The sequence below is a fragment of the Peromyscus californicus genome, unplaced genomic scaffold (assembly GCF_007827085.1).
Source record: "Peromyscus californicus insignis strain IS unplaced genomic scaffold, ASM782708v3 Scaffold_3__1_contigs__length_106647218, whole genome shotgun sequence".
Taxonomy (NCBI): domain Eukaryota; kingdom Metazoa; phylum Chordata; class Mammalia; order Rodentia; family Cricetidae; genus Peromyscus; species Peromyscus californicus.
The window spans coordinates 68,471,104-68,494,901 of record NW_026294551.1 but is presented as its reverse complement, the minus strand read 5'-3'; the positions used below and the strand labels follow the sequence as shown (position 1 = coordinate 68,494,901).

Sequence of the window (23,798 nt, the reverse complement as noted above, 5' to 3'; positions counted from 1 at the left end):
TACAAAGCTGGCGATAATGATTAAAAAAGTTATCAATAGCTTGCATGGGGGGGGGGACACTAACAGCCCTTAATCTGAGTCAAGAGAGTATGTGCTTAATCATACTCAGCTCTATGCCTGGTGCTTCGAGAGTCATTCATTGCACCAGTATTTCACTGAGCACGTATTTATATGCTAGGTCCTTTAATAAAGCATTTACATTTTTTCTTTTTTCTTTGTGGCGGGCGAGGGTCCCGGGGACTGAACCACTCAGGGCCTCTTGCGTGCAAGGCAAAGTTCTCTACCACTGAGCTCGACTCCCTGTCCCAGAACGTTTCGATGCCGAGCTCTGCACATCACCACCAAACTCCTCCACGAAAGGTTATCAGCTGCAATCACTGCTGCTGAAGAGGAATTCCCGGGGTTACGCGAAATCAGCCGGCCAGGGGCTGCTCCTCGACTCGGAACGCGACGTCAGCGAGCCGCTACCTACCACACCCGTTAGTAATGCTCACCACCGCGGCTGCGAGCTCCCGGTGCAACAACCTGTAAGAGTCGCCGGAGCGACTGCGAGCCGGCAACCCGGCTTCCTCTCTCCCGGGGTCCCGGGCAGGCCGGGCGGGAGTCGGGGTCCGGGAGCCTGGCCGCTCCGCGCCGGTCCAGACTGGCGGGGCTGCGGGCTGGGGGAGGGGTCCGCAGCGCCTCCCGCGCCGGAGGGGTACAGGCTACGGTGGAAGCCGGCCTCACAGAGAATGAGGAGCACCACACGCCGGTCCTCGCGTGAGGACCTCGCCCAGACCTGGAAAATGGAGCCGCCGCAGCCGCAGCCTCAGCCCGCAACCCCAATCCGCAGCGCGGCGAGGCCCGGGCCCCGCTCACCCTCAGCCTTCTGGACGGCGGCTCTGCACTTGGCGCCTCGGGGCCACCGTGGGGCCCTCTCCACACTCACCGTCGCCTTTGTCTGGGCTTCCAGCTCCGGCCGCGCGGCTCCGAGCGCCGGCTCCGATGTTTCTAGGGGCTCCACACACCCGCAGCTGCGCTCCCTGCTTCGGGCTCCGCCCTCCCGCTCAGGCTCGCGCGCGCAGAGGCGGAGCCACAGGCGGTGTGTACGGCTGCGCGGCCACGCCCCCAGCGCAAGGACACGCCCTGTCCCCCAGTAGGCGGGCTGGCCGCTGCGAGGCCCCGCCCAGTGAGGGAGCGGTGAGACCCCGGGGACGTCAGGCGCGCTGCAGAGTGACCCGCTGGGTGGGCGGAGAGGGTGGGGGGGAGAGGGGGTGATGGAGGCCTCGGCCGCGCGCCACAGCCCCTTCCCATCCAGATCCGGCAAATGGACGCGCCTGGGCAAGCGAGGGCGCTGCGGGGCAGAGCTGGCCAGCACCAGGTGTCTCTCAGCTGGTAGCAGTTGAGAACTATTTGCCTCAAACCCTCGGTCACATTACTTTTAAGGAATCAGAATCACTGACTCACTGGCGGGCATAGAGCCAAAAACATTACCTGGCATTTGAAATGTGTGCCAAGTGTCCAGTGCGTCTCTGTGACTTCTTGTGGGGTCGTTTTTTGGTTTTGTTTTGTTGTTGTTTGAGACAGGGTCTCTTTGTAGCCCCAAATGGCGTCAGACTCACTATGTAGCTAAGGCTGGCCTGGATCTAGTGATCCTCTAGTGATCCTCCTGCATCCACCTCCCAAATGCTGGGATTACAAGCGTGGGTCACACACCTAAGGTCTTTTGGGGTAGAATCCTGGATGACCTGGGATTCACAGAAGTCCTCCTGCCTCAGCTACCACATTCTGTTTTTTGACTACATTAGCTGTACACTTTATGTACCAAGAAGCAAGAAATGCATGAACATCTTCCACTTGAAATCTGACGGCACATACTCAAAAATGGAGCTAGCTGCCCATCACGATGTATAGGCATTTTCTAGCAGTTCAATCCTCAAACTGGAGTACTCCTTTATTCCTCTCATTCTCATCATCCATTCTGTCCATAAGAGCAGTTGGTAAGGTTCTGCATTCAAAATACACCAAAATCAGACAACTTTTCACCTACAATGCTTCTGTCATCCGTGGCCCCAGTCATACTTCAGTTGCCTTCTTAAGTGGCCCCCCTGGCCACCATCAACCAAGTCTGTTGTCAAAACAAAGGGAGCCTATCCTCCCTCAAGGAAAGTCAGCTCATGTCTCAGCTGATCGAAATCCACCAGAGTTCCAGTTACCGTAGAAGATAAGATCTTTGCAATGGCTAATGAAGTCCCTGGAATTTGTTTTTTTCCTATAGGTCTCAGAATTCATCTCCAACCACTCACTGCTGCTTGCATATTCCAGACTGCCACTCAGGGACTAGGACATTCTTCAATGTCTACCTTCACTCCTCATCTGCACTCTGATCCCCCTTAACAATGACACTTAGCCTAAATCCACTACTTTAAATTGCTACAGGCTCAATCCTTCCCACCCTGCCCCTGTTCTCTTCACCCCAGAACAAGCTTCACAATTTAGTCCATATTTTTGTTTTTGTGTGGTTATCTTCCCCAATACAAGCTGGGTATTTGGGTTAGCTGGTTTTGATTTATGTATTTCTGTGGCCAGAACCCAGGCACTTGCTCTTTGCATATGCAGACCTTTGAGGTTGGGGATGGCTGTTCTAATCAATTGATACATCCCAAGTACCTAGAGAAATGAAAAAATTTAAACATCCCCAAGATAATAGCAAATTTAAAACAACAAAAATAACCAATTTTATTTTCAGTTTCCTCTGATTCCACTTTCTGTCTGTCAATCAGCCGTTAGATCTTAACCTACATCATACCATAAGCATTTGGACTTCCTAGTTCTTTTGTGTACAGTAACCATTTACTTGACATTTGATGCAATTTTTGGCCAGTGACATCCTTGTATCCTATTTCACTGAGTAATAATAATGTGATAGAGTAAAGAAATTTTCATATAATACTTAAAGGCACATTGTTTTAGGAAACTTCCCTAAGGCAAAAGAACCCAAAAACTTCCCGAGTATCACACATGTGCTTGCATTGTTCTTTGACATGCAAATGTGGTCACCTTAAACAATATTTTCTACCACTTATCCATAAAAGGTAACAATCTTTATGGGAATGGCTACAGATTATTTCATACTTTATAAAAGTGTGAGGCGGGGTGATGGTGGTACACACATTAATCCCAACATTAGGGAGGCAGAGGTAGGCAGATCTCTGTGAGTTCAAGGCCAGCCTGGCTTACATAACACATTTCAGGACAGCCAGGGCTACACAGAGAAACCCTGACTTGAAGAAAACAAAAGAGTAAATAAAAAATAAATAATAGCCGGGCGGTGGTGGCGCATGCCTTTAATCCCAGCACTTGGGAGGCAGAGCCAGGCGGATCTCTGTGAGTTCGAGGCCAGCCTGGTCTACAGAGTGAGATCCAGGAAAGGCACAAAGCTACACAGAGAAACCCTGTCTCTAAAAACAAATAAATAAATAAATAAAAAATAAATAAATAAATAAACAAACAAACAAATAAATAAATAATAAAAATATGTGATTGAACAGCATCTAGTTTGAGTTGCTAGGGCCATTCACACGCCCCTTTTGCTAAGGACCCAATTCTGATTAATTAGATGGGTATTGTTTTGCTGTTGTTGTTGTTATGGCTTCTTGAGACAGGGTCTCCCTATGCATAGACTTGCTTGGCCTGGCACTCACACTGTAGACTAGAGTGACTTTGAATTTGTGGCAATCCCTCTGTCTCTGCTTCTCACGTGCTGAGATTACATGCGTGCACCTAGCTTAGATGATTCTATTGTTTAACAGTATGTACACATGATGGTTTGCTCAATATTAATAGTAGTCTCTTTACATATTTAATTTAGCCTTCATGATTTAAAACAAAGCTACAAATTATACCTTATGAGTCAGATTTTTTTAAATAAAGTTAAGTTTTAAGCCAGGCATGGTGACACACAACTTCTCAACAGATCTATGTAAGATCAAGGCAAACCTGGTCTACATAGTAAGTTCCAGGATAGCCAGGGCTACATAGTGAGGCCCTCTTGAGGGAGAGAGGTTAAATTTTGCTCTTCTTCTTCTTCAAAAAAAAAATCATTGATAAAGGATTTCATCGTGTCAAAATACAGTTTTTAATTATGATAATACCAAAAACTAAGTTTTCTAGCGTCAGAGACAGGGTGTGTCTTCACTGTCTTTAAGACTGTTGCCCAGTACAATCTTGCTCTCAAGGAAGGACAAGGACAGAAAACAGACACCTCCGTTCTTCACTTGCACGGTGGCCTGCCTCTGAGGCTCCTGATAAGCAGCGGAGTTGCTGAAGTACAAAAGGAGCTGTCTTGCGCACTTCCTAATCCATAACAAGTGGAAACACCAAGGACGGCAGGAAGCAACATGTTGGTCTAACCAGCTCCTAATCGCTTCTGGGCTCCCATAGCTACCACACTGGCCTGATTCTGCAGTCTTACTAAACCGAATAAATCTGCTTTTGGAGATCTCAAAGCTGGGGCTGGGGAGATAGCTCAGTGGGGACAAAGACTTGCTGTACAAGCATGAGAACTGAGTTCCATCCCAACCCCCATGAAAAAAGCCTGTCATCCCAGCACTGGGAGGCAGAGATAGAGAGAATCTCTGACTAGCCCAACCAGCAAGTCTCAGGTTTGATGAGAGACTCTGTCTCTACAAGCAAAATGGAGAATGATAGAAGATATGTGATGTCAATCTCTGTCTTCTGCATACGTACACATCCATACACTGTATATACATGCACACACGTACACAACTCAAAGCAAATGAATTTTCCGACAAGTGCACTATTTATATTTTTTAAACTGCTTCCCAAAACTTGATAGCAGCTCTATTTCCACATTTAGAAAGGAGATGGTGTATGGAATCAGAATCTGGAATTCAATCCAGACTCTGGTGCATAATTAGCAATGCAGCTCAGATCAAAGCTCTTTCCAAACCTACGTTTTCATTTAATAGGACTAATAATGTCTACCTTGAGAACTGTTGTGGGAAATCATTCAGAGAACTCACAGGCTCAAGCGAAGTACCAGCAATAAAATATTAACTATTATCACAACGCAAGCATCTAATTAAGCTCCTTGCCCTGGTTCATAACAATACTGAGAAAAAAGGTTCATAAAAGGCGCTGTGTGGAACTGTTTGAGCCCTAAAGATAGCAGAATCAATCAAATGAACTTTGCTGCGTATGTGCAGTTCTGGGACTTGAACTTAGGGCCTCTCACATGCTAGGTAAGGGCTCTACCACTGAGCAAAAGAATGATTTCAAAGAGGTACCAACAGTCCTTCAGCCAGACCATGTGACAGTCACAGTCCCACATAACAAAGAAAGGAAAGAGAAATAAAGTCTTTGTCAGCCTAGAACAGTCTGAATAGCTCGATACATAACTACTATCATAATAGTATGACCATATTTCTGAGTTTATCAGGGCCATCTCTAGTCCTGGCTTATTAATTATTTTGTCCCCTTTATTCTCAGCTGTACCCAAGGTTCAGTGGCTCTAATACAGCCACTCTCTAATTAGAGGTATGTATAAATTGTTTGGGACACAGAGATCACTCTATCAATTCTATGTAAAGTTATAGAAAGTTAAGTTGCCTTTTTTTTCTTTCTTTCTTCTTTTTTGGTGCTAGGGATAGAACTCAGGACTTCATACTTGCTAAGCCCTCTGTCGCCAAGCTATAGCTTCAGTCAAACAACATAAAACCTAGAGGCAAACAGCAAACATCTCAGCCAGTTAGCTGACAGGATAATGGATACATGGCACGTGAATCACGACTTAAGATGGAAAAAACTCAAAAAAACGTGGAACTCAATAAGGACAGAAAAGAAATTGATTGCCTGAAGCATGGTGATGGGAACTCATGATGAACTTTGCTTCACATTTGCTTGGACCCTCAAGCAGTCATTGAATGCCCACTGTGTGCAAATTAGGGTACCAAGTGATGGGGAAGGCTGGCTAGAAACCCTGACCTTTTTCCTCCATGAAATGTCATGTGGCAGCATCACATCACTGGACACCAATAGCCTTAGGGAGACATCAGGTGTCTGTCCAGGTAGCAAAGGTTTCTCGGGACAGGAATTTGGGGTGGGAAGGAGGCAATCAGCTCTTCAGATGGAAGAGGCAGCTTCTCCACTATGGAGAACACACCTGTGGTGCTGTGGGAGATTTATTATGGCGCACACTTCCTGAGCGGCAAGGATAGAGAAGAGTGGGTTAGGTCCATCAGCCTGAGTAGCTTCAATACCATCTGTAGCCTGTAACCTAAATGCATTCTAGCACCCCGAAAAAAAAGTTCAGAGTTGGGCTTTCGTTGTTGTTATTGGAGCCATGTTTTGTTTTGTTTTGAGACAGGGTCTCCCAATGTAGTCCTGGCTGGCCTTGAATTCACTGTGTAGATAGACTAGGCTAACCTTGAATTTACAGAGATTTACCTGCCTTTGTCTCCCAAGTGCTGGGATTAAAGGTCTAGGCCAACATGCCCAGCAAAACGTTGGGAACTATAATAAAAATGCCTTTGGGAATAGACAGCCAGAAAAGAGGAAGGGAAAAGCTAATGCTGGGTCAGACCAGAGCTCATGGACAACTAGAAATTTTTTATTTCATTCTTGTGTGCGTGTGTGTGTGTGTGTGTGTGTGTGTGTGTGTGTGTGTGTGTGTATGGTGTTTTAAGCAGGATGGGGATTGATTGAACCTAGGGTTCACTGCATGTGAGGCAAGTGCCTTTCCACTGAGCTACAGCCCTCTTCCGTCTTTCCGGTTCACACTATATATGCAAGATGTACAGATTTTCCCAACGGATAGCAGTAAGTTTTCTTTGTACATTTGTTAGAACTAAATATGAGGAGCTGGGTGTGGTGGCATATGCCTTTAATCCCAGCACTTAGGAGATAAAGGCAGATGGATCTCTGTGATTACAAGTCCAGCTTGGTCTGTATTAGCAGTTCTCAACCTGTGGGTCTCGACCCTTGGAGTCCCATATTTACATTACAATCCATAACAGTAGCAAAACTAGACTTGTGTCATAGCAATGAAATAATTTTATGGTTGGGGGTCACCACAACATGAGGAACTCTATAAAAGGGTTGAAGCATTAGGAAAGTTGAGAATCACTGGTTTACATAGTGAGTTCTTGACCAGCCGAAGCTACCTAGAGAGACCCTGTCTCAGTGGGGGGAAAAAAGTTAAATATGAGTTAAATGGGAGCACCAGCCCTCCTAGAAAAGAGTAGCTCTTACCCCTCTTCAAGAAGCTTCGTGGGAGAGTTTGCTCAATGGTTAAGGCCATCGCTCTTTTTGCAGAGGACCAGGGTTCCATTCCCAGTAACCACATGGAGGCCCACAACCATTTGTAATTCCAGTTCCAGGGGATCTGTCACCTTCTTCTGTCCTCAGTGAGTGCCAGGTGTACATATGTACACACAGGCAAAACACTCATACATATGAAAAATACTTTTTAGAAATTAAAAAAAATAATGCTTTTGCAACAGACAGAGGCTATTACAGACATCTACATCTGGTCAAAATGTAGAGAATAAATGACTTCAGGGGGGCCAGCCCCAACTGATACATCTATAACAACCCCTACACCTTAGGAAGAGGAGGCAGAAAGACTCTAAGAGGCAGAGGACCAAGATGTCTTTTGCTAGATAGTGTCTTCTAGACATGATAGAGATGCTCTGCCCATGCAATCTCAACAATATGGTTGCCTAAACAAGACCTACATAATGAGTTGGCATGCATATGTGGGTGGGGAGAATTTCACAAGGCCTTGCCCCAGATGCATAGTTATAGGCAGCCAATAGTGCTGAAAGAAGACTCAGTTTTCTTTAGGGACTTGGTCTCTGATAGGTTATCCAGGCCCACGTGGTCAGACGTGTGCACGCAGAGATGGACTCAATAGGTTGTATCTATCTGCCTGTGCATATGCATACGGGTATATGTGTTAACAGTATAATTATAGAAGAGGTCATGAATTTCAGAGAGAGTGAAAGGAACATAGAAAAAGTTGGAAGGCAAAGAGGGAAGGGTGGAAATGATATAAATATAACCCTCATGTATGAATCTCAAAAATCCAAGTTCAGTTGAGTGGGGGACAGCTAGGGAGACAGCTCAGTTGGTAAACAAAATGAGGGCCTGAGTTTGCCCCCCCAAAACCCATGTAAAAAAGCCAGATGTGGCCAGGCGGTGGTGGCGCACGCCTTTAATCCCAGCACTCGAGAGGCAGAGCCAGGCGGATCTCTGTGAGTTCGAGGCCAGCCTGGACTACCAAGTGAGTTCCAGGAAAGGCGCAAAGCTACACAGAGAAACCCTGTCTCGAAAAACCAAAAAAAAAAAAAAAAAAAAGCCAGATGTGATACCAGCACCAAGGAGGGAGAGACAGGTAGGTCTTTGGAATCATCTGCCAGCTAGTCCAGGTGCATTAACCAGTTCCAGGCAAAAGAGAGAGATCCTGTTTCAAAACACAAGCTGAGGGGCTGGAGAGATGGTTCAGTGTTTAAGAGCACTTGCTTCTCTAGCAGAGGAACTGAGCTTGACTGAGAGAAAGAGCTGGGTAGTGGGTAGTGGGGGCCAGTGGGCAGCGGGGGACAGTAGAGGTCAGTGGGGAGTAGGAGCCAGTGGGCAGCAGGGCCAGTGGGCAGCAGGGCCAGTGGGCAGCAGGGCCAGTGAGAAGTGAGGAGCCATAGGATTTTTGTCTCCAAGTCTCAGAGTTCCAGCATGAGGGCAAAGGGCATTTAGTGGCCCTTAAGCACTTAAAGATTGGTGTCCTATAACGAAAGACAGAAATGTTGTCACTTCCTCCTAGCAGAGATCCGTATCTCTGGGAAGGAAGATGGCAAACCAGACTCCTTTCTGACCCATGGGCCAGCAAGGGCTATTGCCTCACAGTCACTCTGCTCTTTCTCTGCTCTGTCTTCCCCATGAGCCAGGCTGCATAGCTGGGAAGATTCCGGTGCCTTGCCCCCTGCTGCTGCCTCTCTGGTCATTACTCACCCTATCAGACGACCAGGGCGTGTTGACTGCCAAAAATGTACCGCCCTGTATCCCCAGCATCCCGTGCCTCAGTCCCAGGAACCTAGGACTAGGAGGGCATGCCATTCCCATTCAGGATATGTTGTCATGGTTGACCATAAAAGGAGGTTATTTGAATGGGTCTGATTTAAGGACAGGAGCACTTAAAAGCGGAGGGCTTTCTCTGGCTACTGGAAGAAAGAGAAACTGGAGAGATTTAGGCTTGCTGGTTAGATGGGGGTGGGACACTGAGCAACAAACGCAAACCACCTAAGAGTGGAGACTGGCGGTTGTTGACTGACAGCTAGCAAGGAAACAGGGACCTAAGTCCCATACCCCCAAGGAACTGGATCCCGCTAACAAGAAAGGAGTAGACCCTCCACCTGGAGCGGCCAGATGAGGTAAGACTGCAAACATCCTGATTTCACCCTGTGACACTGTGGCCATGGCGACTGGACTTCTAACATACAGAGAAAATAAGCTAATAAATGGGTATTGTTTCAGGTCACTAAACTCGTATTCATCTGATATACAGTAATAGAAAACTAACACAGCCCTGGTATCGACTCAACCCTTCTCTCGACAACGAGGAGGCAGCTTGAAGCCTCAAGAACACATCTGAGTTCCAAATTTGTCATGCCACAGAAGGGGTGTACCAAGGCTCACACATCAGTCCACAAGCCTGGCTTGTCTGCATATGGGAGAGAGGAAATTGTGGCACAATTTTTCCTGATAACGTAACATATCTGGACTTAACTTGTTATCTTCATCTAGGTGAAAACATAATCAAATGTGACTTTGTTTTGAAGTCACAAAGCAGTGAGGCCTCAAAACGGGGGGGGGGGGGAAGGGGGGGTAAAATTTCTAGTAATACCTGGTGCAGGTCTCTGAAGGGGAAGGACAGAGGACAGGCTCTACAAAATGCAATGCAAGTGACAGAATTAGCTTTAAAATCTGTGAAGCCACACAGGAAAAACGGGCAAAGAACCGTGAAATAGATTTCAGTAACACAGTTTATCTAGGCCAGTATCTCAAACGTTTACCATTCAACATGCAATCCATATTAAACGTCCTGAAGATACTGTCAGGTCCCAAAGAAACCCAGGACAAGTCTCATTCAGGACCTGCGGCTCCTCCCAGCGCTTCTCACCCCGCCCCCTACCCTAAATCTCTCCCTCCCAGGGACTGGGCTTCACCACCCACCCCAGCTTCTGATTCCTACCTAACTCAGCCATTTGGCTACCCGCTCTCTTGGTTCCCACTCACTCTTGGCTCTTGGCTCTTTCCCCCTTCTCTCTCGCTCTCCTCCTCTCTCATGACTGATTCAGTCTGGACCCTTCCAGATGCCTCTGGCTGTTCTCTCCCTCATATCTACGATAAAAACCGTCTCCTCAGCCACACCCAGGAGCTGTCACGTCCTCATTTTCATTTAGATACATTTTACATTGTTAAAATAAGACTTCAAAATTCAGCATGCATTTTAAATTTTATTTATTTATTGTGTGTGTGTGTGTGTGTGTGTGTGTGTGTGTGTGTGTGTGTCCTAGTGTTTGCTTCCGGTGGGGGTGGGGGCGCTAGAGAGTTGGCTCAGTGGTTAAGAGTACTGACTGTTCTTCCAGATGACCCAGGTTCGATTCCCAGCACCCACATGGCAGCTCACAATTGTCTGTAACTCCTGTTCTAGGTAATTCGACACCCTCACACTGACATACATGCAGGCAAAACACCAATGCGTGCACACACACACACACACACACACACACACACACACACACACACAAATCGGACCAAAAGCCACTTAGAGGAGGAAAGGGTTCATTTCAACTTATACTTCCAGGTCACCGTCCACCGTTGATGGAAATCAGGACAGGAACTCCGGGCAGTATAACCTCTGACCAGGAAACTCTCTCACCGCCAGTACAGAGGAACAAGGAGAAGAGTGCTTTCTTACTGACTCTCTCTTAATTCTTTGGGAATATCATACAACATATTCTAATCATATTCATCCCCAACTCCTCCCAGATCCACCCTCACCTCTCCAACCCCTAACTTCCTTTTTTCTGAAATGACCCATCAACTCAACTATATGCTCCCCATACACTTGTGGTGTGGAACCATCACCGAGATCTGGTTGACCTGCCTGGAGCCACATCCTTAAAGAAAACTGACTCTCCTTTTCCAGAAATCAACTGTCTGTTTAGCTAGCTTTCTTATACAGCCCAGGACCACCTGCCTAGGGCTGGTACTGTCTGTTGTGGCCTGGGCCTTCCTACATTAATTAAGACAATGCCCCACGGGCAATTCCACAGACCAACGTGATTAAGGCGGTTACTCACGGCTTTTTTCCCCAGGTGATTCTAGGCTGTGTCAAGGAAACAGTGAATGATAGGTAAGACAGTGTATGTGTTGGTGCACTGGTGTGCCAAGGTACATATGCGGAGATCAAGGCACAGTTTGTGGGAATGAGCACTCTCCTCTTAACATGTAGGTCCCAGGGATTGAACTCGCGACATCAGGCTTGGCAGAAAGCTACTGTACCTGCTGAGCCATCTCACTGGCCCAGTGTGTATTTTTTTCCTGCTTACAACATATCTCAGTTTAGAATATTTATGCTTCAAAGGTTCAATGGCAACATGAAGATTGGTCTTCATGGTCATGAGATTGGACAGTTCAGTATTAGACCTTTAAAGAAATACTTCAACCAATTTTCTTTCATTCTTCATTAACTATAAAATAAGCATAAATAAGGGATAAATAGATAATTATAGATATATGAGAATATATATGCATATAAATTACACTCTGATAAATACCAAACTTACTGTTTTGTTTTGTTTTTCAAGACAGGGTTGTACTGTAGACCAGGCTGGCCTCAAACTCACAGAGATCTGCCTGCCTCTGCCTCCGGAGTGCTGGGATTAAAGGGATGGGCCACCATTGCTGAGCAAACTTAGATTTTTTTTTTTAACCATTAGTTCTTAGTTATAAAGGCTCACACTTCAATCACAGGATCAGAGTATAATTGACACACTGATTTCTGATTTCAAATTTCATAATTCAAAGTAATAAAAGCAAAGGAGAGTAGTACCCAGCAATCATGAAGTCTTGTGTGACACGGGAGATACACCAGATTATACATTTATGTTCCTCAAACCCCTTGGACTAGACTTTTGAGAGCTCACGTGCTTGTTTTTGTCTCAACTGGTATTACCAATGTGCAAAAATAAGGACTAAAAAGGAAGAACAGGTAACACACCACAAACACCCACACTCATTATTATTTCTTTTTGTTTGTTTGTTTGTTGAGACAGGGTCTCTCTATGTAGCCCTGGCTGTCCTGGAATTCACCATGTAGATTATTAGGCTGGCCTCGAACTCACAGAGATCTGCCTGCCTTTGCCTCCTGAATGCTGGGATCAAAGGTATGCACCACCACAATACCCAGCCATACTCATTATTTCTACACACACACACACACACACACACACACACACACACACACACACACGTAAGATTTGCCAGATGTGGTGGCACATGCCTGTCATCCTAGCACTAGCGAGGCAAAGGCAGAAGAATGGAAGGTTTGAAATCAGCCTGGGCTACATATTAAGACCCTGTCTCAAATAAACACATAAATACATATACACATACATATGTATATACATACATACATACATACACACATAAATACTCTGAAGTACTTCAGCTGAACCTAGAGCCCGAAGGGACTTTCAAAGATGATTCAGAGCAGTGATCTTTCTCCCAGAGGTGACTCAGGTAGAAAGAAATCAGCCACATCCAAATAAGTATAATGCAGGGTAGGACGATGAAGAAGACTGTGACAGATTGCCAGAAGATAGAGCCTTGAACGTGTGGAGAATTACTTCACTCTGCCTCCTGAATGCTGGGAAATCATAGGTGTGTGCCACTACACAAGCATGGTTTATTAGTCTGTGAGATGGCCACCACAATTGACAATCTCAGCTTTCTACTCAGGCCCTGCAAGGTGGGGAGACAAAACCATCTCCTACAAGTTGTCCTCTGACATTGTGTGTGCACTGTGGTATGAGGACACATCAACACACACGCTCATACACACAAACATAAGCAAGAAACAAAGAAAGGAAGGAGAGAGGGAGGAGAGAGGGAGGAGGGTGGGCCTGGAGAGATGACTCAGTGGTTGAGTATATACTACTCTTCCAGATGACCCAAGTGCAGTTCTCAGCACCCACATTAGCAGCCCACCACCACCTGTAGCTCCAGGGCCAGGGAATCGAGCCTTCCCTTCTGGCCTTCAAAAGCACCTTCACCTGCACACACACACACACACACACACACACACACACACACACACACACAAATAAAAATAATTTTTAAAGGATATTCTTTAAGAGAGGGCCAAACAGGGTCCAGTTCGACTCAACGGCACTTATTGTCTATTGTATGGGGAAGGAGAAGGCTGAAGATCAGTAAAAGCAGGAACACAGCATCTCTGACCTTCTCACCCTACTCCTGCCTCCCTCTGCCTTTGAGGTCTCAGGCTCACCCTCTTGGACCTACCAATGTCTTGCCCCTTATCTGCTTCTAACCCTCCATTGAGCAGACAGCTCTTGGTCTTGACTGTGACTTCAGGCCAGCCTTCCCAGGGGATAAGTAGTCACCCTCTGCAGCCCCCTTCCTCCCATTCTGGCTCTCCCTCTAGTCAGGAAACTGCTGAATCAAGATGTTGCCACCGCAGCTTCCGGGTCTAGAACGCCCTGTGAGGAGGAAGTTGGTGTGCTAAGCATTCTAGACAAAGTTCTAATGAAGGTCATTGAACTGGGACTATGAAAGTCCAGAAAGGTTTCCTAAAAGACAAGATGCAGTTTAGAGGAATTACCAGAGTAGGGATGGAATTCTTTAAGCATGGAAGAGCCACACACCAACTCAGAGAGCTGTGAGAGAGTATGGTGAGAGCTAGTGACTGAGCGCAGGGTCTGAAGCATGTGTGTGGGCAGACAGGAAACAAAGCTGGGCCTTCAGAGAGAGCTCAAATTACATCAAGGAGTCGGAAAGACCAAATAAGCCAGTGATGTAGCTTGAAGATTACAGTTTGGGGCTGGGAGGTGGCTCAGTCGGTAAAGCGTCTGCTATGCGAGCACGAGCACTTGGGTTTGGATCCTCAGATCACACAAAAAGGCAAGGTGCTGGGGGTGCCTATAACCCCAGTGCTAGGGGACAGAGACAAATGGATCCTGGGTCATGCTGGCCAGCCAGTCTAGCCAAAACAGCAAGCTTCAGGTCCCGTGACAGACCTCATCTCAAAGAAGTAAGGTGGGGAGCAATAGAAGAAGACGTAGATCTAACCATCAGCTTCAGACTGACACACACACAGGAACCTGCACACACACACACACACACACACATACACACATACACATACACATACATACACACATTCATACACACACATACATACACACACACACACACACATACATACACACACACACACACATTCATATACACACACACACACACAGGAACCTGCACAGACACACACATACACACACACATACACACACATGCATACACACACACACACACATACACACACACATTCATATACACACACACACAGGAACCTGCACACACACACACATACATACACACACACATATTCATATATACACACACACACAGGAACCTGCACACACACACACACATACACACACACATACATACACACACACAGAGGAACCTGCACACACACACACACACACACATACACACACACACACACACACACACATACACACACACATTCATATACACACACACACACACACAGGAACCTGCACACAGACACGCACATACACACACACATACACACACACACACACAGGAACCTGCGCACACACACACACACATACACACACACACACACATACACACACACATTCATATACACACACACACAGGAACCTGCACACACACACACATACATACACACACACATACACACACATATTCATATACACACACACACACACACAGGAACCTGCACACACACACACACACACACACACACACACACACACACATACACACACACATACATACACACACACAGAGGAACCTGCACACACACATACACACACACACACACACACACACACATACACACACACACACACACACACAGAGGAACCTGCACACACATATGCTTAAACACGCCGACACCACACACACCTGAGAGTGATATTTATAGAGTCAGGGTTAATGTCTCATATATAACCTTTGCACTTGAAATGTGTATTGCTTCACTTATTTCCTTGATAAGCTCCACGTGGCATTCATTCATAAAGGGTGGGACAGGGGAGCTTAGAAGGAACACCATGGTTACGACTGCTGTTCTGTTTGGTTTTCCTTAGTTACTCTGCAGGTGAACTTTCTTCTGGTTTATTTCTTCATTTTTGGGTTTCACAGTAGAGATCAAACCCAAGGCCTGGTCCTCAGTAGAAACTGTTCTACCCTAAGGCTAAACACCCATCCCTCCAGTTATATTTATGCATTTATTATTAATTTTAGAGATAGGATTTCATGTAACCCAGGCTAGCCTCTAACATGTTATATAGCCAAGGATAACCTTGAATTCCTAACCTTCTTGTGTCTACCTCCTGAGTGCTTGGATTACAGGTGGGCACCTCTATGCTCTGCTTTCCGGCTTGATTTAGTTCATCTGAACAGTTTGCCATTAGCTGGAGTTATCTCTTCATGAACAGTAATTGCACACACATGAGACACAGCCAAGGCAAGGTCATTTCCACGTATTATTCAGTTGTTCATGTGTATGTAGTCTCCTAGACAAATTGTTTTCCCTTTTCATTTTCTTTTTCTTGAAATATTCCACTCTACTAAAAAGTAAGGCGAATACAATGATAAAAATGTGGGAATCTGGGGCTGCAGATATAGCTAGTGTTTAAGAGCTCTTCCAGAGACCTGGGTTTGGGTCCCAGCACCCACAAGGTGGCTCACAGCCACCTCCAACTCTGGTCCCAGGGGATTCACCGCCCCCTTCTGGCCTCTATAGGCACAGCATGCATGTGGTGCGCATACATACAAGCAGACAAACACTCTAATGCATAAGATAAAAACAAATCTTTAAAAAAACACAACGGGCCAGAGTTGTTGTTGTTGTTGTTGTTGTTGGTGGTGGTGGTGGTGGTGGTGGTATTAAATCTTAGAACCTCTTAGAAGAAGCTGCTGCCTTGAGAAGGAAAATGAGCTCATTTGATTTATTGTTAACAGTTTCACAGTTTGACAAATTCCTGGGAAATTTTTTGGTGGGGAAAACATGCAGGTTTTCATGAAAATGGTTGTCTATACTAAAAAGAATCCCCTCCGCAGGCATTTCCTGACAGGAAAGAGGAAGACAACAAGGAGGCGTCCAACAGGATTCCCACCCCAGGCAATCCCCACCCAACACACTCTTCTGCCTTATCAAGAAATGATTTCAATTCTACCTTCATATTTCATTAACAAACTGTAAAACAATAAATGAGATACATGAATAGTACAAGTGATTTATTTGTTAAGAATGTGGATAGAGTTGGGTGTGGTGGTATATGCCTGTAATTCCAGGACTCGGGATGTGGGACCAGAAGGGTCAGTTAGAGGCTAGCCTTAGCCTACATGGTGAGTTTGAAACCAGCCTGAGATACATGAAACCCAAGGCAAAATTTCAGGGCTGGACAGATGGCTCGGTGGTTAAGAGTGTTTTGTAACTCCATTTCCAGGGGATCTGATGCCCTCTCTGTCCTCCATGGACACTTGCACAATGTGTGCATACACACACATACAGACAAATAAAACTATAAAAACCTTCAAAAGCCCAAATCGGACAAGCGGCCACACCATATTAATACTTTCTTAGACTTGTTTCATATGGGTTTACCATGTCTATACATTCCTGTAAAGTGCGTTTTAAGGAGCTGTGGATGTGTCTCTGTTGGCAGAATGCTTGCCTACCATGCACAGCCCTGGGTTTGATCCCAGCTACATCTAAAAGCAGGCGTGGTGGCTGTGGTGGTTTCGATGAGAATGGCACCCATAGGCTCAGATGTTTGGCCACTTGGTTCCCAGTGGGTGGAACTGTTTGGGAAGAATTAGGAGGTGTGGCCTTGAAGAGGTGCATCACTGGGCATGGGCTTTGAGGTTTCAAAAGACCTGCAACATTCCTAGTGTGCCCTTTCTGCCTCCTGCTTGAAGACCGAAATGTGAACTGTTGGCTGCTGCTCCGGCCAACATGTCTGCTGCTTGCTGCCATTATTCCCCATGATAGAGCCTAACCATCTGAAACCATAAACCCAACTCAATGCTTTCTTTTTTTTTTTTTGGTTTTTCGAGACAGGGTTTCTCTGTGTAGCTTTGCGCCTTTCCTGGGACTCACTTGGTAGCCCAGGCTGGCCTCGAATTCACAGAGATCCGCCTGGCTCTGCCTCCCGAGCGCTGGGATTAAAGGCGTGCGACACCACCGCCACCGCCACCACCACCCGGCTTCAATGCTTTCTTTTGTAAGTTGCCTTGGTCATGGTATCTTATCACAGCAACAGAAAAGAAACTAATGCAGTGAGTGGTACATGCCTACAATCCCAGCACTCAGGAGTTGGAAGCAGGAGGATCAGAAGTTCAAGGTCATGCTGGGCTACAGGAGACCCTGTTTTTAAAAAGTATGCAAAGCCAGGGCTAGAGAGATGGCTCAGTGGTTAAGAGCACTGGTTGCTCTTCTAGAGGACCCGGGTTTAATTTCCCAACACCCACATGAGCTTATAATTATCTGTAACTACAGTTCCAGGGGACCCAACACCCTCGTGCAGACATGAATGCAGACAAAACACCAATGCACAGAAAACAAAATTAAAAGAAAGAAAAATCCTCAAAAAAAGGTATGAAAGGTAGGGGTGTGTGTGTGTGTGTGTGTGTGTGTGTGTGTGTGTGTGTGTGTGTGTGTGTGGTGTGTGTGTGTACCTTTTGGTTGCTTTATTTTGTTTTGAGACATGCTGGCCTTGAACTCAGAGACCTGCCTGCTTTGCCTCTTGAGTACTAGAGTGAAAGGAATGGCCCACCACATCCAGATTATCAGTGTGTGAGTTTGTACACCTGCATATAGTGTCCTGGGAGGACAAAAGAGGCGTCACAAGCTTGCCTTAGCAGGAGTTACGAGCAGTTGTCAGTTGCCTGACCTGGGTGCTGGGACCAGAACTCAAATCCTTGACAGGAGCAGATTATGCTCTTAATCGCTGAGCCATCTCTTCAGCCCCATTGTCTCCCTTTATAACTGCTTGCATTAGTGCAGTTTTTTGTTTTTTTTTTTTCTGAGACAGGGTTTCTCCGTGTAGTTTTGATGCCTGTCCTGGATCTCCCTCTGTAGACCAGGCTGGCCTCAAACTCACAGAGATCTGCCTGGCTCTGCCTCCCAAGTGCTGGGACTAAAGGCGTGCACCACCACTGCCCAGCTGCAGTATTTTTTATAATCAATTAACATATATATATATGTGTGTTGATTTTATTTTTGTGTTGTGGGACAATACCTCACTTCATAGCTCACACAGTCCTGGAACTCACTGTGTGTCGGCAGGCCTCATGGGAGTACACGTGTGGCAGCTTGCCCAGCACATGCTATTGTTAACTACAGCAACTCTCTTGGTTGAACATTTTGTTTTTTGACAACTGCATGACACCCACACATCCACACCCACCACCGCCTCATCCAGAAGAGAGTCACAGCCTGAAAATTCCCTCTGCTCCACGTGCTCGTCCCTTTCCCTGACCCTCCCCACAGTCCCTGGCAACCACTGGCTTTCCTGTGTCCTCTGTCATGGAGCCAGAGTCATACAGTTTGATTTCCTGGTTTGCTTGTTTCGCTTAGCAACACATGCTCAAGCCTCCTGCACGTCTTTTCATGTCCTTTAAATAGATGTTTTTTATTACGTATGTTTTATTGTTTGTTTGTTTGTTTTTTGGGGGGAGGCATATGCCCTGGTATGCTTGTGGAGTTGAAAACACAATTTGTGAGAGCTGGTTTTCTCCTTTCACTGGCTGAGTTCCAGGGATCAAACTCAGGCAGTCAAGGCCTGTCTTTACCTGCTGAGTCATTTCACCAGGACCTCTTTTTTCCGTGTCTTTTGTTTCCTTTGCTGGGAATCGAACCCAGGAGGTTGCACGTTTGAGGCAAGGGTTTCCCCTCTGAGCCCCAGCCCAGATGGTTGAGCTCCAAAGCATTGTTTCCATCTTTATAAAAAGATTAGGGAGCAGGGCAGTTGTGGTCTATGCCTTGAATCCCAAGGCTCAGGAGGCAGAGGCAGGAGAATGGATCACGGTCCATTAGCTACCTAGCAAGGTCGAGGCCATCCTGAGCCACTTGAGACCTTGTCTCAAAAAAGCAAAGAGAATAAACAATAATACCAGTGAGCATAACTTGCAGTGTAAGAAATGTTTATTACGAAGTATTTTACTACTACTTTGTTTTTGAAGCCAGGCATGGTGGTGCATGCCTTTAATCTCCATGCTAAAACGACAGACTCAGGTGGACCTCTGTGAGTTCCAGGCCAGCCAGAGACATATAGTGAGACCCCATTTCGTTTTGTTTTGAACAGTAAAGTCACCAAAGCAAATGGAGTAGCTTGGGAGGTAGCGTCAGGTAGGAATCCAGTTGACTGCTCCCTTCTTTCCCTTCTGTCTGTATGTCTTTCTTCCTCCCCTTCGCGTACACATGTGTGTGCTCTTGTCTGTCTGTGTATGTGGGTGTGGCCGCCCATGCAAGTTTGCTTGCATGCACAGTCCAGAGGTCAATGTTGAGTGTTCTCCTCAATCATTGTCCATTTTATTTTTTGAGACAGTGTGTGTGTGTGTGTGTGTGTGTGTGTGTGTGTGTGTGTGTGTGTGTTATGGTATGTGTGTTATGGTGTGTGTGTGTGTTATATGTGCACCTGTGTAGTGAGTAGTGATGGTAGGGTAGGTGTGCTTTCAGAGCCCAAAGAAGATGTCACATGTCTTGCTCTCCCACTCTTTACCTTATTCCCTTGAGGCAGGATCTCTCATTGAACCTGGAGTTAGACTACCAGCCAGCCAGCCAGGCCCATGGATCCTCCTGCTCTGACAGTCCACAGTTCTGGGACTCCAGGCGTTCATAGCCACACCCAGCTTTTTATGTAGGTGCTGGGATTCAAACTCGGGTCCTTATGCTTGCTCCCCAGCCCTTGTTCTATTTTTTTGACCTGACTTGGGTTCTTCTTATGATGCTGTCCATTTAGAATAATTCATCAATGATATTTATGTTTTTATGCCTCTTTGCGGAGGGGGGGGGCTGGGCTCGTGTAGCTCATAGTTGCCTTGAACTCACTATGTGGGCTGAGGCTAGTCTTGAATCCCTGGGCCTCCTGCCTCTGCCTGCTAAATGCTGTGTGCGCCAGTATGCCAGGCTCTATGCTTATCTAAAACACACCTCGACAACTTTCAACAAGGTTCATCAGGAAACAGCACTGAGCTCAACAAAAGCCATTACAGCAGCACTGATTTCAGGCAAAAAGACTTTATGGTAGCGAGCATTCAGCATGGTAGCCAGGGGCACTTCCCACAGGTTTCCAGGGGACGGATCCTAAGGAGAATGTCTCCTAGCCTGGAACATGGCAGCACTCTCTGCCTCACTACAGTCTTCCTTCCGTAAGCAATAGCCATCGGTCCCCAGAGCCCTGCTCACACCAAGATGAGTTAAAGTGAAAGAGGAACCATCATAGCATCTATGTAAAACTATTACTGGGTGGGGGAGGGGATGACTACCCAATTAATGCAGAGAGAAAGGGTCAGCAGCATGGTTCAGCTGGGAAGGTGCTTGTGGCCATGCCCGATGACCTGAGTTTGATTCCGAGGATCCACTCACATGGTGTAAAGAGAAAACCAACTCCTGCAAGGTGTCCTCTGACCTCTGCACATGCATTTACCCTGACACATATTCATACACACACACACACACACACACACACACACACACACACACACACACTAGAAAGAAAGAAATTTTGGTTGTCTTGGTAAAACTTTGAATTATACTAATCGTAGCTTAGATTTCTGCACAGCCCTAATTAGATAGTCAGTAAAATGATATCAAAAGAGTCACAGTCCTCAGGGAAAGAGAGTGTGGCTGAGTGTTTATGTTGACTTAAATTGTTGTTTTCTTGTGTGCGTGGGGGGGGGACACAGATATGAAAGCAATAGAATTATAGAAGAATTCGGAAAATATAATCTCCACAAAATTTTCTTCTTTCACTGTTTTCTTTTATTATATGTGAAGGCGATGAGGGAGTAGGCATGGAGTCCATGTGGAGGTCAGGGGGCAACTTTGTGGAGGTGGTTCTCTCCTTCTACCTTTTCTGGGGACTGAACTCAGGTCCATGGTAAGTGCCTTGACTGCCTGAGCCCTCTTACTGACTTTCTACCCTTCTCTTCCTCCCTCCCCGCTTGGCTCTGGCTATGTCGTCCAGGCTGGCTCAAATGGACATTCTCCTCCCTCTGCCTTCCAAGTGTTGGGGCCACTGGCGAAGACCATCACTTCCAGCTCCATTAATTCCTTCTTGGTTTTTATTCATTTTTTGAACCAGGGTCCTATGTATCCTAGGTTGGCCTCAAACTTGATCTATAGCCAAAGATAGCCTTGAACTCCTGACCCTTCTGCCTTCACCTCCCAGTGTTAAGATTTACAGACGAGCACCAACATACCCATTTGCTTGGTGGTAGGAATGGTACCCACAGCTTTGGGCATGTCAGGCAAGAACTCTACCCGCTGAGCCACATCCCCGACCCCACGAGTTCTTCTTGAACCAACTCTTTGAGGGTTTCTTATCAACCAACTGGGAAACGAGCAGAGCAGATATGACAAAAGGACAGAATGTGAACCACGAAGTCACCGAGGCGAGAAGGGACCAAAACAAAGAGGACAAGTGGTTCTGGTCTAAAAATGCAAATGTCATAAATTCTGACGTTAAAGGAAAGTTACTTTTAACCAAAGCAGGGGGAGGGGGAGAAAGTAAAGACCCAATCAATATATTTAAGAATATCCTGGTCTGCAAAGTAAGTTCCAGGACAGCTAGGGCTCTTACACAGAGAAACCTGTCTCAGGGAAGAAAAAAAAAAAAGAGTATCTGTCCGGCAGAATGGCACATGTCAGCCTAGCATTTGGCCTTTAGAGAGGCAGGAGGAACCAGGTGTTCAAGGCCAGCCTGTACTGCCTGTCTCAGATATTTAAAAAAAAATTTTTAAAGGAAAGGTAATTCACCCGGCGTTGGGATTGTCTCAGGAGTTAGCCATGTGATTCTAATGCACGGGAACCAGTGCATTATGGGAAGGATCATGGTAAGCAAACCTGCCCCCACCCCCAGTAAATGTCTCCCAGGGCTGTTAGCAGACCGGAGGAGGGTGGGATAGTCCACATCCAAACCTTGTGTGGAAAAAGGAAGTGCTTTGCCTTCTCGGTCGAACACACTGCTTCAAGGTACGGTCTTGGCAAGAAGAATCTCTTCTAGTCTGTGAACCTGGCCAGTTGTCATAGAAATCACCAGCCAGAGTTAGGCTGAATGGATCCTGCCCGTTCTTCCTGTCCCCACAGCATCTCTATCAATCTCTACAGCTGGCAACCATTCTAGTTTGCTTCTCTGTGGCTGTGGTAAGACACTGACCAAAGGCAATTGGGGTCAGAAAGGGTTTATTTCGCTTACAGGTTACTGTCCATCATCAAGAAAAACCAAGGTGGAAACGCAAGGCGGAGCTTGAAGCAGAAACTGTGGAGGACACTGCTTACTGGCTGACTTGCTCAGCTAACTTTCTAATACAGCCCAAGCCCTCCTGCCTAGGGCTGGTGCTGCCCGTAGTGGGCTGGTCCTCCAATATCAATGAGCAATTAAGAAAATGCCTCACAGACATGCCCACAGGACAACCTGATCTAGACAATCCCTCTGTTGAGGTTCCCTCTTCTCAGGTGACTCTAGGTTTGTGTCAAGTTGACAGCTAAAACTCACTGTGACAAACACTTAAGAACCACACAGACCACAAATACATAAGTTTAAAAAAAATGAGCCGGGCGGTGGTGGCGCACGCCTTTAATCCCAGCACTCGGGAGGCAGAGCCAGGCGGATCTCTGTGAGTTCGAGGCCAGCCTGGACTACCAAGTGAGTTCCAGGAAAGGCGCAAAGCTACACAGAGAAACCCTGTCTCGAAAAACCAAAAAAAAAAAAAAGAAAAAAAAAATGAACAGTCCAAGCAAGAGGGTGTAGCTCAGGTCAAGAGACCTTGTTTCAACTCTGGGGAGGCCCTGGGTGGATACCCCAAAACTGCAAGACAAAGCAAAACGAAACAAAAAATACATCAGAAAAACCTATGACAGGGACTGGAGAGACGGCTCAGCACTTAAGAGCACTTGCTGCTCTTTCAGAGGACCTGAATTCAGTTCCCGGCACCTATACCAGGTGGCACTCCAGCATCAAGGGATCTGATGCCCTTTTCTGGCCTTCTCAGGTACATACCACACACAGACACATTCACATACACATACGTGAAAATAAGATAAATCTTTACAATGTCCGCCCAAGCTAATAACTTCTTCAAGCTCTGGTGTTCAGCAAATTCAAAGATGCTTGGGGACCCCTCTTTGGGAGAGGTCTAGTTGGAGACTGACTCCCAGACATCGTCTCTCTCCTCTCTCGACTTTCTACATCCTCTGCACCTTCCCATCAGCCTGTCCG

General features: G+C 46.4%; 1 protein-coding gene across 1 annotated transcript in view; it reads right to left on the bottom strand.

Moving 5' to 3' along the window:
* Positions 1-1,062, bottom strand: part of Cdc42se2 (CDC42 small effector 2) — a 77,829-nt gene extending 76,767 nt beyond the window's left edge. Inside the window, exon 1 of the mRNA XM_052757734.1 lies at positions 929-1,062. The gene's annotated coding sequence lies outside the window, so the exon portion shown is untranslated. The remainder of the gene's footprint in view (positions 1-928) is intronic.
* Positions 1,063-23,798: the final 22,736 nt, after the last annotated feature.